The following is a 10,014-nucleotide window of genomic DNA, read 5'->3' as shown; positions in this document are numbered from 1 at the left end:
AAATTATTTATTTATTAAAGTGTTTACATGGTCAGGAGCCATTGGTACCTGGACCTCGATGCAGTCCATATGTGACCCTGGACCACAAAACCAGTCATAAGTCGCACGTGTATATTTGAAGCAATAGCCAACAATACATTGTATGGGTCAAAATTATCTATTTTTCTTTTATGCCAAAAATTATTAGGATATTAAGTAAAGATCATGTTCAATGAAGATATTTTGTAAATTTCCTTCTCACACCACATACAGTGGTGTGAAAAAGTGCTTGCCCCTTTCCTGATTTTTTTATTTTTGCATGTTTGTCACACTTTAATGTTTCAGATCATCAAACAAATTTAAATATTAATCAAAGATAGCACAAGTAAACACAACATGCAGTTTTTAAATAAAGGTTTTTATTATAAAGAAAAAAAAAACAAAATCCAAACCCACATGGCCCTGTGTGAAGAAGTGCTTTCCCCCTAAACCTAATAACTGGTTGGGCCACCCTTAGCAGCAACAACTGCAATCAAGTGTTTGCGATAACTTGCAATAAGTCTGTTACAGTGCTGTGGAGGAATTTTGGCCCACTCATCTTTGCAGAATTGTTGTAATTCAGCCACATTGGAGGACTTTTGAGCATGAAACACCTTTTTAAGGTCATGCCACAGCATCTCAATAGGACTGAGGTCTGGACTTTGACTAGGCCACTCCAAAGTCTTCATTTTTTTCTCTTCAGCCATTCAGAGGTGGACTTGCTGGTGTGTTTTGGATCATTGTCCTGCTGCAGAACCAAAGTTCGCTTCAGCTTGAGGTCACGAACAGATGGCCGTACATTGTCCTTTAGGATTTTTTGGTAGACTGCAGAATTCATGGTTCCATTCATCACAGCAAGTCTTCCAGGTCCTGAAGCAGCAAAACAGCCCCAGACCACTACACACTACCACCACCGCCATATTTTACTGTTGGTATGATGTTCTTTTTCTGAAATGCTGTGTTACTTTTACGCCAGACATAATGGGACACACGACTTCCAAAAAGTTCAACTTTTGTCTCGTCAGTCCACAGAGTATTTTCCCAAAAGTCTTGGGGATCATCAAGATGTTTTCTGGCAAAACTGAGATGAGCCTTTGTTCCTTTTGCTTAGCAGTGGTTTTCGTCTCATGCAGGTCATTTTTGCCCAGTCTCTTTCTTATGGTGGAGTCATGAAAACTGACCTTAACTGTGGCAAGTTAGGCCTGCAGTTCTTTGGATGTGCTTGTGGGGTCTTTTGTGACCTCTTGGATGAGTCGTCACTGCGCTCTTGTGGTAATTTAGGTCGGCCGGCCACTCCTGGGAAGATTCACCACTGTTCCATGTTTTTGCCATTTGTGGATAATGGCTCTAACTGTGGTTCACTGGAGTCCCAAAGCTTTAGAAATGGCTTTATAACCTTGTCCAGACTTATAGATCTCAATTACTTCCTTTCTCATTTGTTCCTGAATTTCTTTGGATCTCAACATGATGTGTAGCTTTTGAGGATCTTTTGGTCTACTTCACTTTGTCAGGCAGTTCCTATTTAAGTGATTTCTTGATTGCAAACAGGTATGGCAGTAATCAGGCCTGGGTGTGGCTAGAGAAACTGAGTTAAGTTAGATAAACCACAGTTATGTTTTAACAGGGCAAGCACTTTTTCACACAGGGCCATGTGAGTTTGGATTTTGTTTTCCCATTTAAAAACTTTAAACATTAAAGTGTGACAAACATGCAAAAAAATTAAAAATCAGGAAGGGGGCAAACGCTTTTTCACACCACTGTATATCAAAAAATTATTTTTGTGAGTGGATATGCATGGCTAAGGACTTCATTTGACCATTTTAAAGGCGATTTTCTCAATATTTCGATTTTTTTGCACCCTCAGATTCCAGATTTTCAAATAGTTGTATCTCTGCCAAATATTGCCCTATCATAACAAACCATACATCAATCGAAAGCTTGAAAGGGTTCAAAAAAGGGTTTCCAGGGTCACATATACTGTAGAATAATATATATGAACATATACTGTGCATGATCTAAACAAGATACAGCATGAACTGCCACTTTTTTGTGATTATACATATTGTTTAATATTGTAGAAAAGGATCAAATGTCTAATGAATGTCCAATAGGAAACCGTTGGTTTATATTGTCATATGTTATGTTGAGATCATGAGAAAATCAATTCAAAATCACAGGAAAACAAGAATGAAAGAAAGAAATAATGCATGCATGGTCTCTAAGGGCAGAGTACAATACAACAGCTTAAACAATTAATCAAATTAAAAGTACAAAAAATGTCAGAACATGTCTTTATTCAGATTCACTTTAATGTAAACTCGTTCTCATCCTTTGATTAGCAGCTTATAATTAATATTTCTAAACATAAATAACTGTTTTAATCAAGTATTTGATATTAATGGTGTAAATTCATTTATTGTAATTGACAGGTGTGATGATCAGTGGAGTTGAGTTTTTACCTCCATTGTTTGGATGTGGGCTAAAATAAGGATAGAGTTTGTCAATGAAAGACTGAGCAGTGAAAGAGTAGATAAGAGAGCTGGACTCCACATCACTAAAGGAGACCGAACCATTCTTATAATCTACAAACACCCCGACCCGCTGCGGCTTCACTCTCAGACGCAGACGGACAGAAGGATCAGCACTGGCACTATATTCATTCCCATTCCTTAGAATCACAGTCCAGAATCCATTACTGGCACATAGTGGGATCACTGCCTTCCTGTTAATGGATTCTCTGGCCACTCCAGTCTGTCTTTCCCTTCACCTGCACCTCAAAATAAAATCTCCCTGAGGAGAATGCCTTCTTTCCCAGGACATTTACATATGGATCAAATCTCCTTGGGTTGTCTGGGAGTATCTGTCTAATGTCTCCATGTCTCACTTGTTTTCCTTCATCAGACAGGATGAGGTTTGGATTAGCTGTATCAGGATCAAGAGTCACATCCACTGAGAAAACAAAGAATATGAAACACAAATTCACAGTATAATCCAGTTTTTAATCAGATGCAGTGCAGTAATGAAGCCTATATGAATGTAAACTGTAGGTCAGACAGCACACATACCTGCATACTGCTGCATCCACTTCAACACCAAAGAGACACCTGACAATAAAACATCATCTGATCTTTGAGATATGTTTATGTTAAATTATAGTCAAATTTTAAGGTAATATTTAAATAATTTAGTACAATGAGAAAGAAAAAGATCTTGAAGCTGAGCGTTGCTACACTGTTTCACAAACACATCAATCTTCTCATGAACATTTCTTCTCCTTAAACCAATGATGTCTCTCAGTTTGACTGTCTGCTTTTGTGGTTTTTCATAAAACATTTAAAATTTGTCTCTTGAGCTGCTACTGATTTGTACTGAACTGTTCACTCTTAGGAAATTATTCACAAAATACTGATGGAACAACTGAAAGGGCAAACAATCACAGAGTTATTAGATAAATGTTACTTCTTGTCATTTCTCTTCTATACATGTTTTACATGTTTTGTGAAATTTGAGATGGAAATGTGCTTTCTTCAAGAAAATTGTGAGGTGATGATAATAAGCCACAAAGACATGATCACATCTCTAATTTCAGACTAATTCTACGTTACTGAAATTAAAAGATGATGAATTTATGTATCTGTTTGGTGTATTTGATACCAGTTTGCATGAGCTTCCCTTTTAAAGTGTCCTTCAGTTTAATCAGAGCTCTCGGAGTCTGCAGACTCTCATCAGTCTTCATACTGATCTCAGGCCAGTTCCTGTTTTTTTCTAGGGTTGCACTGGGATGAGTAAATCTACAGCAGGAGAGAGGAGAAATCCTTCAACATGAGGAGTGTTCTGGTGTCATATACTGCATTATCATTGACAAGGGTGATCAGATGTAGACTGACCTGTAGGAGGTGGAGGTGATCTTCAGTGTTTGAGAGCTGCAATGTTTCTCATCTTCAGCTCAGTGATCTCCTGCTCCAGCTCTTTAATCAGCTCTTCCTCCTGTTTCTTTGCTGCTTTCTGCTGTTCCTCCATCATCTCCAGCAGTTCAGTCTGAAATATCTCAATGGAGTGCTTGAGATCAGTGAAGAGCTCAACATGGGCTGCTTTCTCCTTCTCTGTGTTTCTCTGGGGGCCAGAGTAATCAACAAATTATTAGTTATTAAATATAGATTACCTATGTCCAAGCACCAATGGCTTATGTAGATGAAACGGTAATACACTTGCCATGTCTCTTCAAATATAACCCATTTCTTTAAGGAAGTTTCCTCCAGCTTTCATTCCTACTGATTTAAATGGCTGGCTTTTAGGAATTGCTGTTAGACTGCATTAAAATTCCTTTAACAACTTTAGGGAAAAGTTACAATGGCAGATAAGCTTAAATTTATTTGTGTCAAAACTAGCGAAATGTAAAGTTGATTATTATAGGATCACCCTGTGGACTCTCTGGTACACAGCCTCATTTTAAAACTATAAACAAACATGAAAACAAAACTAATTTTCATATCAGCTGGCCATTTTGAGCTTCTGGGGCTTGATTGGCTGCTGGCAGCCATGTTTTTTTAATGTCCAAATGATATTTTAAGCATATGTAAGCTTTTGAACTTCATTGATGATAAAGCTGTGGAGTTACAAGCATTGACAGTTTTCAGTTGTATCAACCCTATAGCTATAATTTGACACACTTATACTTTTCTGGCTTCTGCTGAGTTTTGACTGTAGTCTAGCCCTAGAGTTCTGGACTAAAATGCATAAGTACTAATTATAGTGACAATTACAGGTGCTGGCCATATAATTAGAATATCATCAAAAAGTTGATTTCACTAATTCCATTCAAAAAGTGAAACTTGTATATTATATTCATTCATTACACACAGACCGATATATTTCAAATGTTTATTTCTTTTAATGTTGATGATTATAACTGACAACTAAGGAAAATCCCAAATCTTGGCCAACTGAAAAGTATGAACATGAAAAGTATGAGCATGTACAGCACTCAACACTTAGTTGGGGCTCCTTTTGCCTGAATTACTGCAGCAATGTGGTGTGGCATGGAGTCGATCAGTCTGTGGCACTGCTCAGGTGTTATGAGAGCCCAGGTTGCTCTGATAGTGGCCTTCAGCTCTTCTGCATTGTTGGGTCTGGCATATCGCATCTTCCTCTTCACAATACCCTATAGATTTTCTATGGGGTTAAGGTCATGCAAGTTTGCTGGCCAATTAAGAACAGGGATACCATGGTCCTTAAACCAGGTACTGGTAGCTTTGGCACTGTGTGTAGGTGCCAAGTCCTGTTGGAAAAAAGAAATCTGGATCTCCATAAAGTTGGTCAGCAGCAGGAAGCATGAAGTGCTCTAAATCCTGGTATACGGCTGCGTTGACCTTGGACCTCAGAAAACACAGTGGACCAACACCAGCAGACGACATGGCACCCCAAACCATCACTGACTGTGGAAACTTAACACTGGACCTCAAACATGTGGATTGTGTGCCTCTCCTCTCTTCCTCCAGACTCTGAAATTTACTTTCATCGGAGAACATAACTTTGGACCACTCAGCAGCAGTCCAGTCCTTTTTGTATTTAGACGCTTCTGACGCTGTCTGTTGTTCAAGAGTGGCTTGACACAAGGAATGCGACAGCTGAAACCCATGTCTTGCATACATCTGTGCGTAGTGGTTCTTGAAGCACTGACTCCAGCTGCAGTCAACTCTTTGTGAATCTCCCCCACATTTTTGAATGGGTTTTGTTTCACAATCCTCTCCAGGGTGCGGTTATCCCTATTGCTTGTACACTTTTTTTCTACCACATCTTTTCCTTCCCTTCGCCTCTCTATTAATGTGCTTGGATACAGAGCTCTGTGAACAGCCAGCCTCTTTTGCAATGACCTTTTGTGTCTTGCCCTCCTTGTGCAAGGTGTCAATGGTCGTCTTTTGGACAACTGTCAAGTAAGCAGTCTTCCCCATGGTTGTGTAGCCTACAGAACTAAACTGAGAGACCATTTAAAGGCCTTTGCAGGTGTTTTGAGTTAATTAGCTGATTAGAATGTGTCTTCAATATTACACCTTTTCACAATTGCACTAATTTTCTGAGATACTGAATTTGGGATTTTCCTTAGTTGTCAGTTATAATCATCAAAATTAAAAGAAATAAATATTTGAAATATATCAGTCTGTGTGTAATGATGCATATAATATACAAGTTTCACTTTTTGAATGGAATTAGTGAAATAAATCAACTTTTTGATGATATTCTAATTATATGACCAGCACCTGTAGCGTCCACTGAATGTGTTTGGACATCCCTGACCCCTGGATCATCTGCTGCATGTTTTAAGTGTCCAGTAAGAAACCATCTAACAATAACCCAAAAAACACCCTGGAAAACTCCCATAACCACTTACTTTTCTGGCTTCTGCTGAGTGTTTGATTTCTTCAATTTTCTTGACTCTGTCCTGGATCATCTGCTGCGTGTCTTGAACCATCAACTGAGTCTATAAACAGAGAACAGCACTGACACATTTATCATAACAGAGATTTCTATTTTATATTCTTCAATGTAAATGGCCAATCACATTTGAAACAAGTAACAGCACTTTGTTGCACTGACACACGTGCTGCAGTTTTCTGTCCTGGTCTAGAAATAGCAGCCTCAAATTTTCAAACCTTCATCCTCTTTTTAAAGATTTATCACTGAATGTACAGAAGTTTTAGTATTTATAGTACTCACTTCTTCTAAAGAAACAGTTTTGTGGTTCCTGTGGTCTCCGTCAGTACAGAACAGACACACGATTCTCTGATCATCTCTACAGAACAGCTCCAGAGGTCTCTCATGTTTCTGACATATATAGTCCTCCAGATTACTCACGGGATCCATCACTTTGTGTTTCTTTAAACCTGCCACTCTCAAATGAGGGTCCAGGTGAGTTGCACAGTAAGAGCTCTGACAAAACAGACACGACTTCAGGGCTTTCAGCTTTCTTTCGTCACAAACGTCACACAAAACTTCAGGTTTTTCCTCACGCCTTTTCTTTTTATAGTGATCTACGAGCTCTCTGAGTGTGGTATTAATCTTGAGATCAGGTCTGTGCTTGAATGTTTCTTTACAATATGGACAGTTGCAGGTCTGTTAATAACCAATCATATCTATATGAAATTTTAACTTATAAGTAACCTGTTGTCTGGATTCAAGCTTTGTCAGTTTAGGACATTGTCTCAACAACATTTTGACTTTTCACTTAAAGTGCAAGAGATTTATCTTCATCATTTCTCTTTCCAGCGATATCATCCTCCAGGTCTCCACTTTCTAATGAGTTTCGGTGCTCTATATGTCTGGACGTATTCACTGATCCAGTCAGCACTCCATGTGGACACAACTTCTGCAAGACCTGTCTGAATAAGTGCTGGGACAACAGCCAGACCTGCAACTGTCCATATTGTAAAGAGACATTCAAGCACAGACCTGATCTCAAGATTAATACAACACTCAGAGAGCTCGTAGATCACTATAAAAGTAAGTGGTTATGGGAGGTTTCCAGAGTGTTTTTTGGGTTATTGTTAGATGGTTTCTTACTGGACACTTAAAACATGCAGCAGATGATCCAGGGGTCAGGGACGTCCACACACAGTGACACTAATTGTCACTATAATTAGTACTTGTGCATTTTACTTCAGAACTCTACAACCATAAGGGCTAGACTACAGTCAAAAGTCTTTTTCCCATCTAAATCCTTGAGTCAAGTGCTACAAATTTTTATTTGGAAAATTTTATTGGAAAATTCTTCCTCCTTTTTGAATTTTCTGAAAATCACAAGTTTTTTTCACATCAAAATCCCAACTTCTCATAGACCTTGGTCCAATTTGCATGAAACACGGTACATATCATGCTTGTACCATGTTTGTTTATAGTTTGTTCATGCTTCATGTTTGTATATAGTTTCAAAATGAGACCGTGTACCAAATAGTCCACAGGGTGATCCTATAATAAGCAACTTTACATTTTGCTAGTTTTGACACAAATACATTTAAGTTTATCTGCCATTGTAACTTTTTTCCTAAAGTTGTTAAAGGAATTTTGATGCAGTCTAACAATTGCTTAAAGCTAGCCATTTAAATCAATGGGAATGAAAGTTGAAGGCCATATTTTGAGCTGCTGAAGTTTGATACACCAGATCACTGGTACACCAGAGTACAACATCAAGGCCAACATATACTTCGTCCATCCGCATCCGCGCACCATTTAGCCCTGCGTAATTTTGTCATCTGGAGGGTTCCTGTCTGCAAACCCATCCGCAAACCATGATGACGAAAATTACACAGGGCTAAACGGTGCACAGACGACGTGGATGGCCGAAGTATGCTTTGGCCTTGATGTTGTCCACAAGAGAGCCACAGGACACAAAACCTGTTTGGTCTCATATAAAATCTGAAATGGTTAAAAAACTTGAAAAATGCATACTAATTCATTACAGTTTATTATAGCCAAATAGAGTTTAATCCGTTAGATTAAATGAATCAGACAATAGAGTTAAAAAAATAATGTTGTTTAAAGGGTTAGTTCACCCAAAATGAAAATTCTGTCATTTATTACTTACCCTCATGTCGTTTCACACCCATAAGACCTTCGTTAATCTTTGGAACAAAAATTAAGATATTTTAGTTGAAATCCGATGGCTCCATGAACAAACAAATTATTTCAAAATGGTTAAACAATTACAGAAATTGTATTCATTTTAAGGTTTCAAAGTGTAGTCTCCTTTAACATTATGTTACGAGTTTGCAGCACGAACAGAATGTTATTTCATATTAAGTAGATGAGTAAACTGCTTTCAATAAATTAAACTAAAAACATGTATTAATAATAATAATACATTTTATTTATTTATTGTAGTCTACTCAACTGTGCTATTTTGAGACACCATGAATTAGACCTAAAATGTGCTTTTAATATACTATCTCTGTATTTGAAGTGTTATGGGTTCAAGTACTACAAGTGGTTACTAGTGTCTAAAAATAGCACGGTTGAGTACACTATGATGTTCTTAACATTATCTTAAGAAGTACTAAAGAAGAATTTTTTAGTATATTAAAGAACAAAATTAGTGTGTGAAAATAGCACTTTAAGTACATTATGGAAGTGTACTTTTTTCACCTGTACAGTGTAAATGCGCGTGTCCGTGGGTGTGGTAAAATGTGGGCTGGTGTGGCTACAGTGCCAGGGCTGAATTTTTGTCCCAGTCCGCCACTGATACTGATCCTTCATTAATAAATATAGTGTTAATAATTCATTACTCATTTGTTCCTGTGTAGTTATTCGTTAATGAAGGATCACATGTGCTAGTTCAGTACTTTAGTATAACTAAATGTATTTGTGGCACACCATAAATTACTTAAACTATTCCAAGTATACTTAAGTGCACTGTGTACGAATCGCAGAGAAAAGTCGCAATATATTTTACATTTTCTTGCACAAAAACAGAATCATCTTAAAATAATTTCATCATTCTCAGATTTAAAATATATGAATATATGGTATATATTTGTGTCTTTAGCTGCAATGAGCTTCTAGACTCTAAAGGTTTCCTTCTGAGAAATGTGCCAAATCTGCAACACAGATTAATAGTAGTGTGCACTTTAGCAAATTTGGTTGCTTGGCAAAAGTACAGCAAATCGATTGTCGTATTAATTCCATTTTACAGCCTGTAAGTAAGAAAGTACGTTGAGGAGAGATTGACTCCCTTCACTGATCACACACTCTGGAGCCTATAGTCCTATGTTAAAATCTTATTATTACAATACTTCAGACACTTTTAGGGGCAATGGAGCAAACAAATATCTATACACAGAATGTGATATTGTCTCATGTCATAGTTACAGTGCCCTTGTTTAAGTTCCCCACAGACAAACATTCATATGGCCTTCATACATCTACAGAATCATAAGATGAGTTGCCTCATTCATCTGCAAAACTAGTTGGGCTGTTTGTTGGTCATATTTAAAGTATTTTTTTGTG

General features: G+C 37.6%; 1 pseudogene; it reads right to left on the bottom strand.

The window, feature by feature from the left end:
- Window positions 1-2,426: 2,426 nt before the first annotated feature.
- Window positions 2,427-8,602, bottom strand: LOC137014424 (E3 ubiquitin-protein ligase TRIM39-like; annotated as a pseudogene).
- Window positions 8,603-10,014: the final 1,412 nt, after the last annotated feature.

The sequence above is a fragment of the Chanodichthys erythropterus genome, chromosome 23 (genome assembly GCF_024489055.1).
Source record: "Chanodichthys erythropterus isolate Z2021 chromosome 23, ASM2448905v1, whole genome shotgun sequence".
In the NCBI taxonomy this organism is placed as follows: Eukaryota; Metazoa; Chordata; class Actinopteri; order Cypriniformes; family Xenocyprididae; genus Chanodichthys; species Chanodichthys erythropterus.
Note: the sequence above shows the minus strand (reverse complement) of the source record. Positions and strands in the feature narration are given on the sequence as shown.